Source organism: Nicotiana attenuata, unplaced genomic scaffold (genome assembly GCF_001879085.1).
Source record: "Nicotiana attenuata strain UT unplaced genomic scaffold, NIATTr2, whole genome shotgun sequence".
In the NCBI taxonomy this organism is placed as follows: domain Eukaryota; kingdom Viridiplantae; phylum Streptophyta; class Magnoliopsida; order Solanales; family Solanaceae; genus Nicotiana; species Nicotiana attenuata.
In genome coordinates this window covers 75536-92037 of record NW_017672840.1, presented here as the reverse complement: position 1 = coordinate 92037, position 16502 = coordinate 75536, and positions in this window count along the sequence as shown.

Here is a 16502-nt window from a genome sequence, read left to right as displayed (position 1 = left end):
TCGAATTTGGGCATTTTGAATCCAACAGGTAACTGGATGTCAGGAAACAGACATAGATCTGTAGGCGACACTCACTTGGCCTCCCAACCCCTGCATATTTCTGAGCGACTGTTCCAGGCTTCTCACCTTCCTAAACATCTCCTCCTGTTCCGGGTTTTTGGGCGGTTTCTCAGTCTCGACAGGAAGGTCAAAACGGGGGGTGTATGAGTAGTGATCCGGGACTTTGAAGGTGGGCTCCGGGGCGTAGTACTGGTTATCTTGGGCTTGGAGTGCTGGCTCACTGGAAGATCGGTGGAGGGTGGCTGGTGGAGGTGCTACGAAGATAGGGGTAGCTGATGGAAGGGGGTACGCGGTTGATTTGGCTAATGGAGCTTGGACAGTTTGGGAAGAAGAGCCTGTATAGTGGTGATAAGGGTTGAAGCTTGCGGCATGTTGTGGGGATAGATCAATGACGGGGGGTTCTTGAGATTGAGCTAGTGGCGGGACAAAAGTAGGGCGGGCGGGGTATGACGGTGGAGGATTCCCTTTCATCCATGCCTGGTACATCTCAGCCATCTGGTGTTTCAGCTTATGTAATTCTTCTCTCAGACCGGCCTCAAACTCCTCTACCTCCCTTGGCGGGTCAATAACACTCAAGTCCAATTCTTTGCCAGCCATGTTCGCCTTGTGTTTAGACCTGGTGTTGTACGGGTGACTTGCCAGAGTACCAAACAAACTAACCAACTTCCTGTTCTCAATAACAACAACAAACTTGTTAGTGTTTAAGAGTCTACAGATAGGAAACCACACGTTTGGGATGCAATGCACCTAAACAGTTAACCACTTCTATTATGCATTTGAACGGTTGAGTGCTTCATCCCGGCCTTAACTAACTCTTTTCATTATGCACTTTTCTTCTCTCTTTCCTTTTCATTCTTTCCTTTCTTTGCTTGGTTCTTGTTGCTCCTCTTTTTATTCTTACATTTCCTTTTCCTCTCTTGCTTTGCCACTCTCACTTCTCACTCAGTTTCTTTCCTCTCTTTTTAAGGTTATGATCGAATCCTATGGGGATTGCCTACGTATCATGACGCCGCATGAATCATATCATTACGTAGTTCAGGGGATAAATGTGAGATAAAAAAAAGAAAACTTTTGGGATTTTTTAATATTTCATTAAAAATAAAATCTTTTTGGATTTTCTGTTACAATGACTCTGACATACAGACTCTGAATAAGAAAACAGACTAGACATTAAAAAAAACTAACAGACTCGACTAATGAACTACAGATTGAAATCAACAGAAAGTCAGGAGTACATAAGGGTTTCCACCGGTGCCTTGGGAGCCTGTGGAATATCATCCGGTCTTTGCGCGGGCCTTTGTGCAATATCCAGCTAAAGCCGGTCCAAGTCAGCCATTACCTGGCGGACGGATATCATCACAGAAACAAAAAACATCGACCTAGTCATGTCCTCACACTCGTGACACTTAACTACGACATAGTCGGTTATTTCTTTAACTTTCGCTCTGATGACGCCTTTCTCCTAAAGCAAACGCCCTATTTGGTGTGCCCGTGCTTCCAACACTTGGGTATCCGCATTGTTTTGATCCTGTAGCTATTGCATGCTTTCCTCCAATTGGCTAATCAGTGCATAGCAATGCTCTCTTTTTGCCTTGAAGTTCTTCGCTTGCTGGGCCATCTCATTTTCTAGGGTAGTCAGCTTCTTCTTTAGCACCGTGACCTCTTTGTCATATATTTCCTTTATCCGTTGAACAAACTTTGCCCGCCCTTCTGCATTCTGTGACAACCTTGCCCGGGTCTTAGCCAATTCCTCTTCGGCCTTTTCCAAGTCAACCCCGTAATCACACAGCTTTCGCCTAAGACTGTTTATGAGTTTCTCATCTTGTCTGCTTCTGGTTGGATTTTCAGCGGCGATCTTCATTCTCTGAATTTGAGCTCGTAAGGCTTCATTTTCCTGGACCAACCTCCTTCTTTCTCCTTCGGCTTCTTCCATTTGTAGGTCATTATTGAACTCAACATTTCTCAATTTCTCTTCCAGAGTGTGAATGGTGGCTTGATACTTTTTCTCCTTCTCTCCCCAGGCCAACCTTTCCCTCACTTTGTTATAAAAAACCTGCACATGCGGTCTCTTTGCTGGTCTCTCAGGCTCTGGTTCGGGCTCTGTCTCATTACTTGCACAAGACTTTCTTTCAAACCACACTACATAATCCAGATCCACTTCCCCTCTTGCAACATCTGGTACCTGGGTGCCATTTTTCAGATACCGGCAACTGTTCCAATCCTGCTGGACTAAATCTTCGGGCAATGTGGCCTCTGGATGGAGCTAAATGACCTGGGTAGTTAGATCTTCATCTTCAGGCACCACCTGATATCTCCCTAACTGCCATAAGACCCTCTGTGGTGTGTATGGCTGGACACTCCTCAAACCCATCAACATTAGGTAACCCTTTGTAGTCGTCATACGTATGATTTCTGTTACCGGGAGCCATCCTATAGTCCACTCGACCTGACTTGCTTTTAGAGTTTTCAGATGGGAGATCCAGGCTTCAAACCCTTCTAGAGCGTTGTAGTCTTTCACCATTTCCTTGCAGCTCTTGATGAAGTTATCTTTGCTTGAACCATAGCTCATGAATTTGCGGTGATGGCGGAGATGCTCGATCAACCACATTTGTAAAAGAACATTACAGCCTTCAAAGAATTGATCCCCAGATCTACACAATGTCAATGCCCGGTAAATATCTGCCAGCACTAAAGGAGCAAGTGTGTGATCTTTCTTTGTAGTGAGGATTTGTGCAACTCTGGCCATGCGGGTATCTATCGTCCCTTCTGCATTCGGAAAGACTATGATTCCCAAGAATGCAACTATGAAAGCGAACCTACGATGAATTTGCCAAATGCTCTTGTCCTGTTTGTTGTTCAATCCCTTTTCATGTGTTTCGAACCCGACTGAATGCCCAAATCTGGAATACAGAAATTGAAAGGAACAACATCCTTTGTCCACATGAGCCTTTTTCATTTGCTTGATGATATTAAGAAGATCAAAGAATTTGTGCACAAATGGGGCCCTTGGGAATATCAGCTGTTGTTTTCTCAAGTCCCGATCAAAGTGAATGTATCCAGCTATTTCCTCCAGAGTAGGGGTGAGCTCGAAATCCGAGAAACGAAAGACATTGTGCACAGGATCCCAAAAGGTTACCAAAGCCTTGATTAAATCTTCCCGTGGTTTGATTTCCAAAATGTCTGTAAGGGCACTCAACTGCTCTTTCACCCAATCCTGACCATCTTCATCCAAATCATACCACCATATACGCAACTGCAATTGAGCCTGCTCTATGACCAGTAGTTTTGGGTTCTGGACAGTGTTCATCTTGGTACCTGTGAATGGTTAAGGTTAGGGTTGACTCTGACGGACTTTTGCGGAAACAGTTCTTGACTCCCAAAGGAATGAATAAAAATCAAAAGAAAAATGACCCTTTCCCCTTCTACAGGAAAATGGTTGTTTTCATAAATGTGGCCCCTTCACAATTCCAGGTAAATTTTGAGGCTGGGGGGAAGACACTTAGAAAAATGACCCCTCACTGATAGACTTGTTCGTTCTCTATGAAAATAGCCCTTCTACAACTGAAAAATATTCTAAGGCTATCTCGGCGAGAACGGCTTAAGACATAACCGAAGCTGGGTCGGCTTATTCTTTGACTAGAGACCTATCTACTGTCATGCCCCAAACCGAGGGACATGACCGGCGCCCGACCGGGTAGCCCCAGTCAAGCGGACCTGGGTGCCTTTCCTATCCCACGTGTTATCCTGTATTTTTATTGCTCATTAATCAAAGAATTAGCCATTTATAATTAAAACACCTTTTTACAAAACATACATGGTTACTTAATGAGGTTTACAACTTACATCGCCCAACATACAAAATACATATTTAAATAAGTTCGTAACCCACATTACTGTCTATGGAGCCTCTAAGGATACAAAGGATAATACAATACTTGCCGATAACAAGGCCCCGGCTATACCTTACACAAATACCCAAAACATGACTCCGGAATAAAAGCGGCATGAGCCACACAGGGCCCTAAGAGGAAAGGGGCTCACCAATACAGCTGACGGAAACTGAAGGGGAGCTACGGTCGGTAGACTGGAGTACCTGCTATGGATCCACCTACAATCATAACACGAATGTAGCGCCCCCGGCAAAAGGGACGTCAGTACATTTGAATTGTACTGGTATGTATGAACAAACTTTGCCCTAAGCAAACTCAAACCATACACAAGTAACAAGTACTAATGGAATCCACAATCAAATACACATGAAAGGAAACAATCAAGCCAAGCAAGTTTACAATCTCTCCATTTCCCCTTCAACATTTTCACATCAATGATTTCACAACTTTCTCATATTTTCATTTCAATAGTGATTTCGATCACTTTCCACCCTTATTACCTCGGCCACCCTTATCACCACAACCTACACCTTATTACTTCGTGTTACGGCGCGCAACCGGATCCCACCGAACAATTACAATTACAAACAACACAATAACAACAACAATTCACAAAGAACAACAACAACAATTCTCAAGAACTACAACAACAATTCTCAAGGAAATACAACAACAATTCACAAAGAATTTCCATATTCATCAATACCATTTCCATCATATTCAATAACTCATATGCATTTTATGTCACAACGATAATTGCCCACGACAAGCCATATATGTTATTACCACAGTTGTTCCAATTGCATCATTTACGATTTCCTTCCATCATTTGTTGCTCAGCTCTTACCACATAACACTTTCACAATCACACATTTGGTTTATTGCCAATTACTTACACCATTATATCGGGAGACTTAACCACGAACACTCAAATCATACCAATCACAGAATTTCCCACATAATCCACGTAGATATCACATACCAAATATTCGTACACCAAACAAGATGATTTTACAAAGGTCAAAGTTAGCCATACATACCTCAAAGAGCTTTCCCTCAAAATTTTAGAATACACCAACACCTTTAGCAATAACAATCAATAAGGAAATAGCGAAAATCGATTAATAATTAGAAAGATTACCCATGGTGTAACCCTCTTAGGAATTTCATCAAACACCTAACAAGTGAAGTAGACTACAAGGTTCTACAATGGAGATTCCTTCTTCCTTTATCCAATTTCATCAAGAACTACCCAAAATAGTTCATTAATCCCACCTACTATAGCTTAGTGTCACATGCATGGCCTATTTCTATCCCCACAATATATTTTTTGAACTCATAATCTCATATATGAAATATTAGAAGTAGGACATACCCGGAAGATAGTGAGCTAGAGATTGGGATGCTTGATTTTTGAGGGTTTGTGCAAGATTGATGATTAGGAGGCTAGGTTCCTCTTTCTCTCTCTAAAATGCTCTCACCTCTCTCTAGATTTAGTGTAAAAATAGTCCCAAAGCTTATTTCTCAAAGTGGGTTCGGATATGAAAATTTCCAAAAATGACCCCCGAAGTCAAAAATGTGGTGCAATTATGCTATAGCATAATCAAAATGTGGGCAGCATTCTTGCAGCATAATCAAAATGCGATAGCATAATCGACAGCATAATTGATTATGCTACAGCATAATCAACATGCGACAGCATAATGTTTTGCCCGACACTGCTTCACTATGCGGCGCATATGCGGTCCGCATGGTTGATTTGCGATCGCAAATTGGTCGCAAATCCAGCCTTTGGTAATTTGATCATAACTTTGTGTAGGAATGTCCAAATGACAAACGGTTTGAAGCGTTGGAAACTAGACTCGAAGAACTTTCATTTGATAGGTTGTTCATCACACAAAACCTTATACATATTTAGATATGCTCATTCAAAGTATGGACTAGTGCAAGCTCATTTGGAATTTTAGCCTATTATGAACTTGTTTCCAATTTTTCTTAGACTTAGGCCTTTCCTTGGACCCCAAATTAGTTACCATATGACTTATGCATATATTTACCAAATCCAATTGATGTACACCATGTTAATAGCACATAAAAATATTATAATAAACCTACGTGGCACCACGAGATCCTAGGTTACTTAGCGAAATTTTCCGGGGCCTTACATCTACACTTCATTTTATTTGGTTAATTTTGCAAAACGAGGCTGAACCCTATGTAGGTTGCCTACGTATCCCACATCCAGTGAGAATCAGTCCTGCGTAGTTCGGGCAGTTTTGACATACTATTAAAAAAACATGAATGACTCTTTTTGGAATGACTTTTTTTTATCTTTTTTCTCTTCTCTTTTTGATTTTTCAAACCCCTCTTTTTTTGAAAAAAAATTGGTAGAGTTTCGGGACATTTTCAAATATCGGGATTTTCAGAATCGGGTTTATTTCCTTTTTACGTCACTCTTGGTTTTCCCCTGATTGCCTTTTCCTAGCTGGTCAGCATGCAGGCCAAAACAAATAAATGTTCACATAGCACGTAAGATGCATCAGGATGGTCTGTTATTTTGGGTACACCTGTCCTTGACGGACCCAACCCCTGTGTTGAGTCCCCTAAGTCAAATGCACATGATGCAAACAAACGTTCCTACTACGGATCCGGCATGAGGTTATGATATTCTAGGTTTAAACCTGGGGTTGTGTTCTAGACTGGGCTTACCCGAGCGGACAACTCGAGCCGAGGTGGGGGCAACGTACTGGGAGCACGAAAGTCTACCCGGCCTTGTTGCTGACCCAAGCCCCGTTCTAATTGGTATGACTTCTAACAGAAAGTGGGCCACGCGTACGTGTGCACCATATTTTAGAAGACTCAGAAGGGTGGCGCAAGAAGGCATTTAAATAAAATCCAAGCAATATTGAAATGGCAAATAAACAGCAATTAGCACGTTAGGTTCACAAAATACAATAATATCAGCAATAAACAAAGCCAAGCAAAATCATATTAGCAAGGTCGAATTCTTGAACCCTGAACCAGAGATTCTGGCTTCAAAGTCCCCAGCAGAGTCGCCAGAGCGGTCACACCTCCTTTTTACCACCCGCAAAGAGGGTATAAGGGAGTTTTTTCCAATTTAAGTGACAATAATCGAAACGGGGTTATTTATTAAATTCAGAGCTGCCACTTGGGATAATTTATTGTGTCCCAAGTCACCGGTTTAAAATCCCGAATCGAGGAAATTTGACTCTATTTTACAGTCTGTGAAACACAAAAATCCAGGTAAGGAATTCTGTTAACTCGGGAGAAGGTGTTAGGCATTCCCGAGTTCCGTGGTTTTAGCACGGTCATTTTAATCATACTTGGCTTGATTAAATTGTCTAATTACTTACTTAGAACCTATGTGCATTTACCTCTTTTAATTAGGAAATTATCTTAAAACAGGTCACGCGTACGTGTACCCATTTGTTTGGCGCGTCAAAAATCATGTCACGCGAATGAGTCCACAATTAATAACGCTTTGTTATTATTAAGAAAGTTTAGTTGAAGTTGCGGGAACGCATACTCCAATTTTATTTTTAAAATCGTAATTATGTCACGCGAACGTGTCCACAATCACGACGATACATTAAACGTGCCTAAAGCAAACTACGAACATTCATTTTTTAATATCTAAGTTATGCAATTAAAGTGAGGGCCATAAACTATGTGATTGGATGGCACACCTCAACTTATTTAAAGAATTTGCACTCAGATCAAGCGAACTAGGAATGCTCATGTTTAAAACTAATTGAAAGTTTGTAATAAGGCCATGAATTGGATTTAGCATGGAAAGATTGTTGCTTTTAACTTATTCTGTAAAGATAGGCCCAGCAGCAGGCCCATTATGTTATTTAATAAAAAAGACACACAATTCCTTAAAGAAACAATAACGCTGGTGTTGCTTGGGCTTAGAAATTAAGCCCAGAAGTGGGAAAACAAAAACCTCATAGACATGCCAAGTCTGATTTCGACCAAACTATCCCCTTTTGGGCTAACACCTGTCCCAGCAATTTAATAAAACTCCACATTCGAGCCATTTTTTTAAAACGTGAGACACAAAAGGAAAAGGACTGAGGCTGAAGACTCTTGGGCCTGAAATGGTGCCCAAGACCAAAGAAAACCAGATCTGGTCACTTTGGGCCTCGTGTCAAACGGCCTAACTCATTAGGCCCAATACTGATCTGAAGTCCTTCCTAATACTCTGGCTACTTTAGACACACAGATACAATGCTAACAACTGGAGATCAACATACTGAATCAATCATATCATCTACAGGCCGTGTAAAACACTGCGTATTGCTAGATTAATTGAGCATAATAATCTTAAATCATGACATGTTATTTGAAAGAAAAAAACTTCAGCTAACCTTGACTTATAGCCCCTAAAGGGTGCCATGTGCTGAAAAGGATAAAGACATTATTCCTTCAGCCACAAGGCATCTTTTTTAACCAACTTGGACAGCTGGCTGTCCCTCATTGGTTTATGCATTTTGTGCTAACCAAATGAGGCCAGCTGCCCCCTATTCTAGAACCTTCCAGTAGGTTCTTTTACCCTATTCAGTTTAACCACCCTTCAAATAAATCCCTTAAGTTTCTTTATTGACAGTTAACCCCTACAAGTCCTTGAGGATTTATAACTATGGCAAACAGAAATAATTAAACAAGTATCAACGGACAAATCGAATAGCCAAGCCACAGAGCCGAAGCTGAACATGCGAGAGCTTTTAAAAAAAATAAACCTAAACCTCCAAATGCATAATAAACTCTCATTACTCTTCAGGCTGACATTCTTGATAATACCAGATAATCATGAAATAGAACTAAACCTAGGCTAATTAGGCAGACATTAAAACAACTTGTTTAAAAATTAATCTAATTAAGCAATTAAAGACGTACTAACAAATTAAGACAAGCAAAGAATGCCTAAAACTACACTAATGAACTACATTATTTTTAGAGTTAATTAATTAACGGATCAGCATATCAGTCGAACGAAACAAGACAAACAAAGATGACTAAATTTAATAATGAACTCAACACACATTATGAGCTAGACTAATCAAACACGAACTAAACCAAATTAACAAACCCAAACCGAAAAATTGACCAACTGATGATTCTGATGCAAAAATGCATAGATTAATGAACCAAAAACTACTGACTAAGCATGCAGAAGCAAGAAGGAAGAAAAGAACGAAACCCTAACAACCCAAGATTATGGCTAACCAACACTCTTCATTTTGGTCAAAGAAAAAGAAAATTAGAAGAAAAACAGAGTGATGAAAAGAGAAAAAGCAAAAAAAAAGAAGGATGAGGAAATATAAAGGGGAAAGAAGGATAGATGTACCTACTGCAAGAACGACAGTTGGCTCCAGCCTTCTCCGATTTAGGTTAAAATAGGTGTTAATCGACTGTTCTCGTTGAGAACAAACGAGTAACACCCATTTCCGGCTTAAATCTTCTTGGAAGCTCCAATTTAGGGTTGACATGCCACCAGATCTGAAAATTGGTGGGATTCGGGTGTGATTTGGGTGAAAGTGTTTAGGGATTTAGAAAGAGGAGAGGACGGGGGTTGCCTGGTAAAAATTTGGGGAAGTTTGGAGCACCGAAGCCGTCGTGAGGCGATTTGCGGCCGGTGGCGAATGGCGGAGGCGATGGGTTTTTTTTAGGCGGCTAAGGTTTGCTTCAGAGTGAGGGAGACGGGGAAATGATCGGGGTTTGGGGGGGAGGGTCTGTGTTAGGACAATTATAAGGGTTTAAGCCATCAGTTCCGAGCCGTTGGATCACAAGGATCCAATGGCTGTGATCAAAGGACGGTAAAATGGGGTCGTTTTAGTTATTAAGGGAAAACAGACCGGTTAAGGGGTTTGGGCTTGGGCGGATTTGGGTTAGGAAAAGGTTTTTGGGCCACCATTAATTTGGCCCAATCTCATATCTAAATCAGCCTTTCTCCAAATATTTTTCTTTCGTTTTCCTTTTCTTTTCTTAAATTGATTAAAATCCTAGATTAAATCCTAAATTGATCTAATTTGTAAAATTAAACTAATTATCTATTTTAACATTTACAAAAATAAACTAATTCTAAATTAAAGAAGAAAAAATTACTAATCTGAAATTAAAAGCTAAAAATGTAAAAATGAGCAATATTTTTAAGATTTTATTTTAATGATGCAATTAATTAACTAATTAATCCTAAAATATGACCACAAAATATAAATGCAATGCACGATATTTTTGACATTTTTCATGATTTTAACAAAATTAAACGTGCACAAAAATGCAGACAATTAACAAAAATCCTATAAAATTGCAAACAAATGGGAAAAATCTATTTCTTTAATTTGTAGGAGTATTTCACATAACGCAAAAATCACGTGCTCACAACACGGGTTCTGGGATGACTATGGGATTATTCAGTATTTAAATTTGTTAAAGACATCATTATTTAATCAGCGAAGTTCATTATTTATTGTTTAATGTAAGAAAAGAAATAATTTCAAAAATACTAAATTGAGGATTTAATTAACTTCTTGGTGTTGGCTTGCCTGATTGTGGTATCCGGTGCCATCACGACCTTTATTGTATTTTGGATCGTGACAAATGTGGTGCTACAACAGCAATACCGTGAAAAAGGTTTTAGTAATATTCTGAGTTAATCACATGCCTACTTGTGGCAGAGCAGAATAATACTCTATTAATGAAAAATCATGAAACCCGTCCCACTGGGTCAGCTCCATTCCCGGAAGTGAATGCTGTAGCAGCATATGATAAGTTTTAAAGAAACAAAACAATTACCGTGGTCGTGGACATGGTCGTAGACGTGGACATGGCAGGGGACGAAACAATTATCGTCATTATGATGGAAATAAACTGGAGAACAATAAGGGTTCTCAAATTAATCCTTCAAAAGGTAAAATTAGATTGTGTCACCGATGTGGTATGAAAGGTCATTGGGCACGCATTTGTCGTACGCCAGATCATTGTGTCAAACTTTATCAAGCCTCCCTCCGAAAGAAAGAAAATAGTGTGGAGGAACACTTGACCTTTCAAAATAATGATGATGAAGTAGGTCTCTCAAACAAATATGATTCTGAGGCACATCTTGCATATAAAGATGATGATTTTGGAGGCCTGGCAAATATTACTCATTTAGAAGCTGGAGACTTCTTTGAGGATATTGACTGAAAAACTAATCATCTTACTGGGGAATGAAGCTATAATAAACCTTGTCACTTTTTTTATGTTTGCAACTAGTTTATTTTTCTTGAGTGTATTTTCCTAATACATCATGTGTTGCTAGTTTCTACATTTCTAATGTATTTCTTAATGTTCTTATTCTGTTTGTCTTTCATATTTCTTATGATGTACTTTTTGATTTTTTATGAAGAATATGAAAATTCTCCAGTCTTCAGTTGGACTCAAGATTAATAAAGATGATATATGTCTTCTGAATAGTGCTACAACACACACTATCTCATATTTCTTATGATGTACTTTTTGATTTTTTATGAAGAATATGAAAATTCCCCAGTCTTCAGTTGGACTCAAGATTAATAAAGATGATATATGTCTTCAGGATAGTGCTACAACACACACTATTTTAAGAGATAAGAGATATTTCTCTTATTTGGTGATGAAAGAAGCCAATATTAATACAATATCCGGTAGTACAAGATTAATTGAAGGTTCTGAAAGAGCCAATTTATTACTACCAAGGGGAACAAATTTGGCTATTAATGAAGCACTATATTGTAGTAAATCTCAAAGAAACTTATTAAGTTTCAAAGATATTCGCCAAAATGGATAGCATATTGAGACTACAAATGATGAAAATATTGAATATCTTTATATTACTACAATAATATCTGGTAAGAAATATCTACTTGAAATGTTACCTGCTCTTTCCTCTGGCTTATACTACACAAGTATTAATAGGATTGAAACACATGCCGTAGTAAACAAGAAGTTTACTAATCAAGATAATTTTATTTGGCATGACCAGTTGGGCTATCTTGGTTCTAATATGATGCGTAAAATAATTGAGAATTCACATGGACATTCAATGAAGAACCAGAAGATTCTTCCATTTAAGGAATTCTCTTGTGCTGCATGTTCTCAAGGCAAATTAATTATTAGACCATCAACTATTAAAGTTCGGATGGAATCCCCTGCATTTCTAGAACGTAAACATGGTGATATATGTGGGACCATTCACCCTCCATGTGGACCATTCAAATATTATATGGTTTTGAATGCATCTACAAGATGGTCACATGTGTGCTTACTATCAACTGGCAATATGGCATTTGCGAGATTGTTGGCTCAAATAATAAAGCTAAGAGCACAATTTCCAGATTATGCTATTAAGACATTTCGTCTTGATAATGCTGGTGAGTTTGCATCCCAAGCCTTTAATGATTATCGTATATCAACTGGGATAAGAATTGAGAATCCGGTTGATCATGTTCATACACGAAATGATCTAGCGGAACCATTGATCAAACACCTCCAATTAATTGCTAGACCAATGCTTATGAGAACAAAACCTCCCGTTTCAGTATGGGGTCATGCTATTTTGCATGCAGCAGCACTTGTGTAGATTGATACGCCCCATAATATTATGCCTTGCAGTATTACATTACAATGATGTTACGCTTCCCAGTATTAAATTACGACGATGTTGCACCCTATAGTATTGTACGTTGAATCTGTCGCAAGGTAATTGACATCAGTCCAAGGAAAAGATTATTTGGAGATTATAAGCATTATGCTATTTCAAACAAGTGATGAGTAAATTTGTGAAAGTGAGAGGGGAAGCAAGTCAAAGAAAATGAATTTTCGTCCAAGTTTGGCATGTTGGGATAAAATACGGGCCGAGAGTTAATACCCGATATTTATGGACTAGTACCATACAAGGTACCACATGACCATGATAGTATGATATATGAAAGGGTATATTAAAAATAAGTAGAATTTTAAGTATATTGAGACAATTCTATTATGCAGGTAATTGATTAATTACTGGGTAATAGGACATTACCTAATTAATAAATAAATTAGTGCATAAAGACTAAAACCTCCCCATCCCCCCCCCCCCAACCACGTGGAAGCAAGGGGCTAACCAAACAAATGACTAAGGGTCATTTGGGATTAAGTGGCAATCTAATATAGTGACTACAAGACACCTTATTATTAGGATTTTAAATACAAATATTTTCCTAAGACACTTAAGTTACTTTCCTAATATGGCAACCTAAGTCACTTTCCTTCTTAACATTTTCAATACAATCAGATGTAAAGCTCTTGCAAAGATTAGTAACGTGACTTCTAAAAAAATCCTACAAAATTCCTTCCAATTTCATACAACTAACATTAGCAACGTAATTTCTTCAACCATTTCCTACAAAAGAAAATCCAACGAGAAATTTTAGAGTCTTAGCAACGGAATTTGCGGTTCTAAAGAAGTGCGGTGCAACTTTCTCCAAGAATATCATACGGATTTTTCCCTACTCCAGGTATGTTAAGGCTATTCCTTCTTTCCTTTTGGCATGATCTATTCCACATGAATAAAATGAGCAAATGCACAACTTCAATGAATGACTCTATTCATAGAAGTATTATAAGAGATGCCTATGTTCTTGAACATATGTCTTATTATTCTATCGTCTGTTCATGGGTCTCAAAAAATACGTAAGTTGATAAAGTTTACTTCATGATATTAATCAAAGGCAAAATGGTCTTATGACACTCCGAAGGATTTTATTAACGTACTTCTCATATATTGCATTTATTTATACATGTACATTGACCCATGACAAGATGGCGTTATATACGTGTATATATGTAGATATATGTATATGGGATATGGGAAAAGGTTACGGCGTTATATACACACCACCACCTGATCAGTTGGTATATGTTGATGATTTTGCCCACAGTGGCCGAGTTGATATGATGGGACGCCCTCAGAGGACTGTTAATGTTATGAAACATGTACCTATGCACGACATGACATTCATACGCATATGCATGACACTATAATTATTTTACAATTTACAGAGTTATCCAGACTTACAAGTTGAGTCATTTGTTCTATATTTCTTCCATGTCTGTTGTGTACTTATTTATGTGCCTTACATACTCGGTACATTATTCGTACTGGCATCCCTTTTGCCTGGGGATGCTGCATTTCATGCCCGCAGGTCCCGATAGACAAGTCGAGAGCCCTCCAAGTAGGCTATCAGCTCAGCGGAAGACGTTGGTGCGCTCCATTTGCTTCGGAGTTGCTTAGTTGGTTAGTATGATTTAGACGTGTTTGTTTGGTATGGCGGGACTCTATCCCGACCTGCATGAAAATTATGTATTCTTAGAGGCTTGTAGACAGATGTCATGTACGTAAAAGATTGTATGGCCTTGTTATTGTCGGCCTATGTTCCGTATACGAGTGGTTATTTTGGTCTTATAGGCCCGTATGTCTTATGTATAAGTTGGTATCACATGTTGTATTCTACTTATCTCATATCAGCCTTCCGGCTCAGTTTTCTATGATAGTATAATACGAAAGATACGTTACGTAGGTGCTCGATTGAGTAAGGTACCGGGTGCCTGTCGCGGCCCATCGGTTTGGGTCGTGACAAAAGTGGTATCAGAGCAGTTCTCTCCTAGGGAGTCTACAAGCCGTGTCTAGCAGAGTCTTGTTTATGGGTGTGTCGTGCACCACACTTATAAGTAGGAGGCTACAAGGCATTTAAGGCGTTCACTCTTTCTTCTTACTCTATATCGTGTGGTAGAGCTCAGTTGTAAGAACTCAATTTTCTAAACTCTATCTCATTTATAATACGACGATGCCTATATCCAGAAAGACAAATGGTAAGAGATATAGCTGTGGAAGAATTGAGTCAGAGGAAATTCGATTTATGCATCATGCTTATGATGAGTAAATGTAAGGCCTTCAGTAGATCATGTGTGTATAAGCTTCTTGATAATGAGCCTTAAGGCAAGTATATCTATCCACCAATTTGGTGAAAAGACAATGAGAGATTCAGAGGATAAATACTAGTTTCAACAAGTAAAGGAAGCAAGGTGAATACGAGGTACCCAACTAATGAAGATTATCCTTATTTACCATTCAGGAAGAAAGATATAAGCATTTTGAGTTACCTTCAACAGTAACAGCGGTATGTATAATTGGCCACACCTATCTCAGTTATACCCTATTGGGGGCTAACAGGTGTAGACTAAGAAAGGACGGATATCAGGATCCGGCTGGGGTTAGAGTAACCCAATATGTTGAATGGATTGTTAGCGTTAGTGGACATTTTCGAAGGATATTACAAATGTGGTAATAATTCTCCTTGTGAGACACCTAGATGGTGCACTCTAAATTAGTACATCTGGATATGAGTACTAAAAACATAGGCACTGGAAGCCTAGAATGGATAAATATTACCTTAGTATGGCTCCCGTCCCTAGTACGCAAGGAATGCTAGGCAACCCAAAGAGCCCGTGGATGGAGCAAGGGGAGCTAAAATGCAAAAGAATGTCTTGTTGAAGTTTTCTGAATAAAGTGATTGACATAAATATTAGCAAGAAATAAGAAGAGAATTAATGGAACATTATGAGTAAGACGTGATACATGGATGACAACGGTAAGATCAAAAAATGACAGTATTACAGAGTCTATAGTCAAGTGAAGAGAAATATGAGAGGTGACAGGCCTTGATAAAACCAAAAAGTATAGGCCATGAAGTCATATCCTCATTTAGAGAAATAAGTTCGTGATTCTAATACAACTACTAGAAGGAAAAGTTAGACCCCAGAGTAATAGAACCAGTATGGATTGGTGAACAAGATAAACTAAACATGAATTAAGGACTGAGTGATTGATAATAATCGGCATCATGAGAATTTCATATTCTGTTCCGGCGATAATAGAATGGACAACAGAAGAAGATTCATGAGAAATTCAGAGAATGGTCATTCAGGAAGACGCTTCCCTAAAGCAAGCAATGTGAGCAAAGTTCAGCTTAAGGAACTGTATGTGCCAGTTATACTAGGTGTCACCCTCGTGAGTAAGGAATTTTGTTATCCATGGTACAGAATGATTACCGCAAGGCGAGTAAGGATCATCGGTGATGTGAAAGGATGCCAAAGATGAAGAGGTAAAACATCCGTATGTAGGTCATCGTAGCTCCAACTCTTACTACTCCCCTAAAGGGGGGAATATGGGATGATGTGGCATTACGCCAGAATTAAGTGGTTCTAGTAATTATGGAATGGTAGAGGAAGAATGCAAAAAAAAAATGAAAAAGGGATGAGATTGCAATTATCCAAAGCCTACATATATGCTACAATTCCAGAACATTATACAAACACGACGTCAAGGAGAGGAAGTAAGGGTTCTTGCCCAAAATGTTATTGATAGATAAGGAGCCAGTGCGAGAGGTAAGTGAAAACAAAGGAAATAACCCAAGAAAGATTACGCGGAACACTGATATGAGAATGGGTCAACGAGTAGTTGGTAGTTGA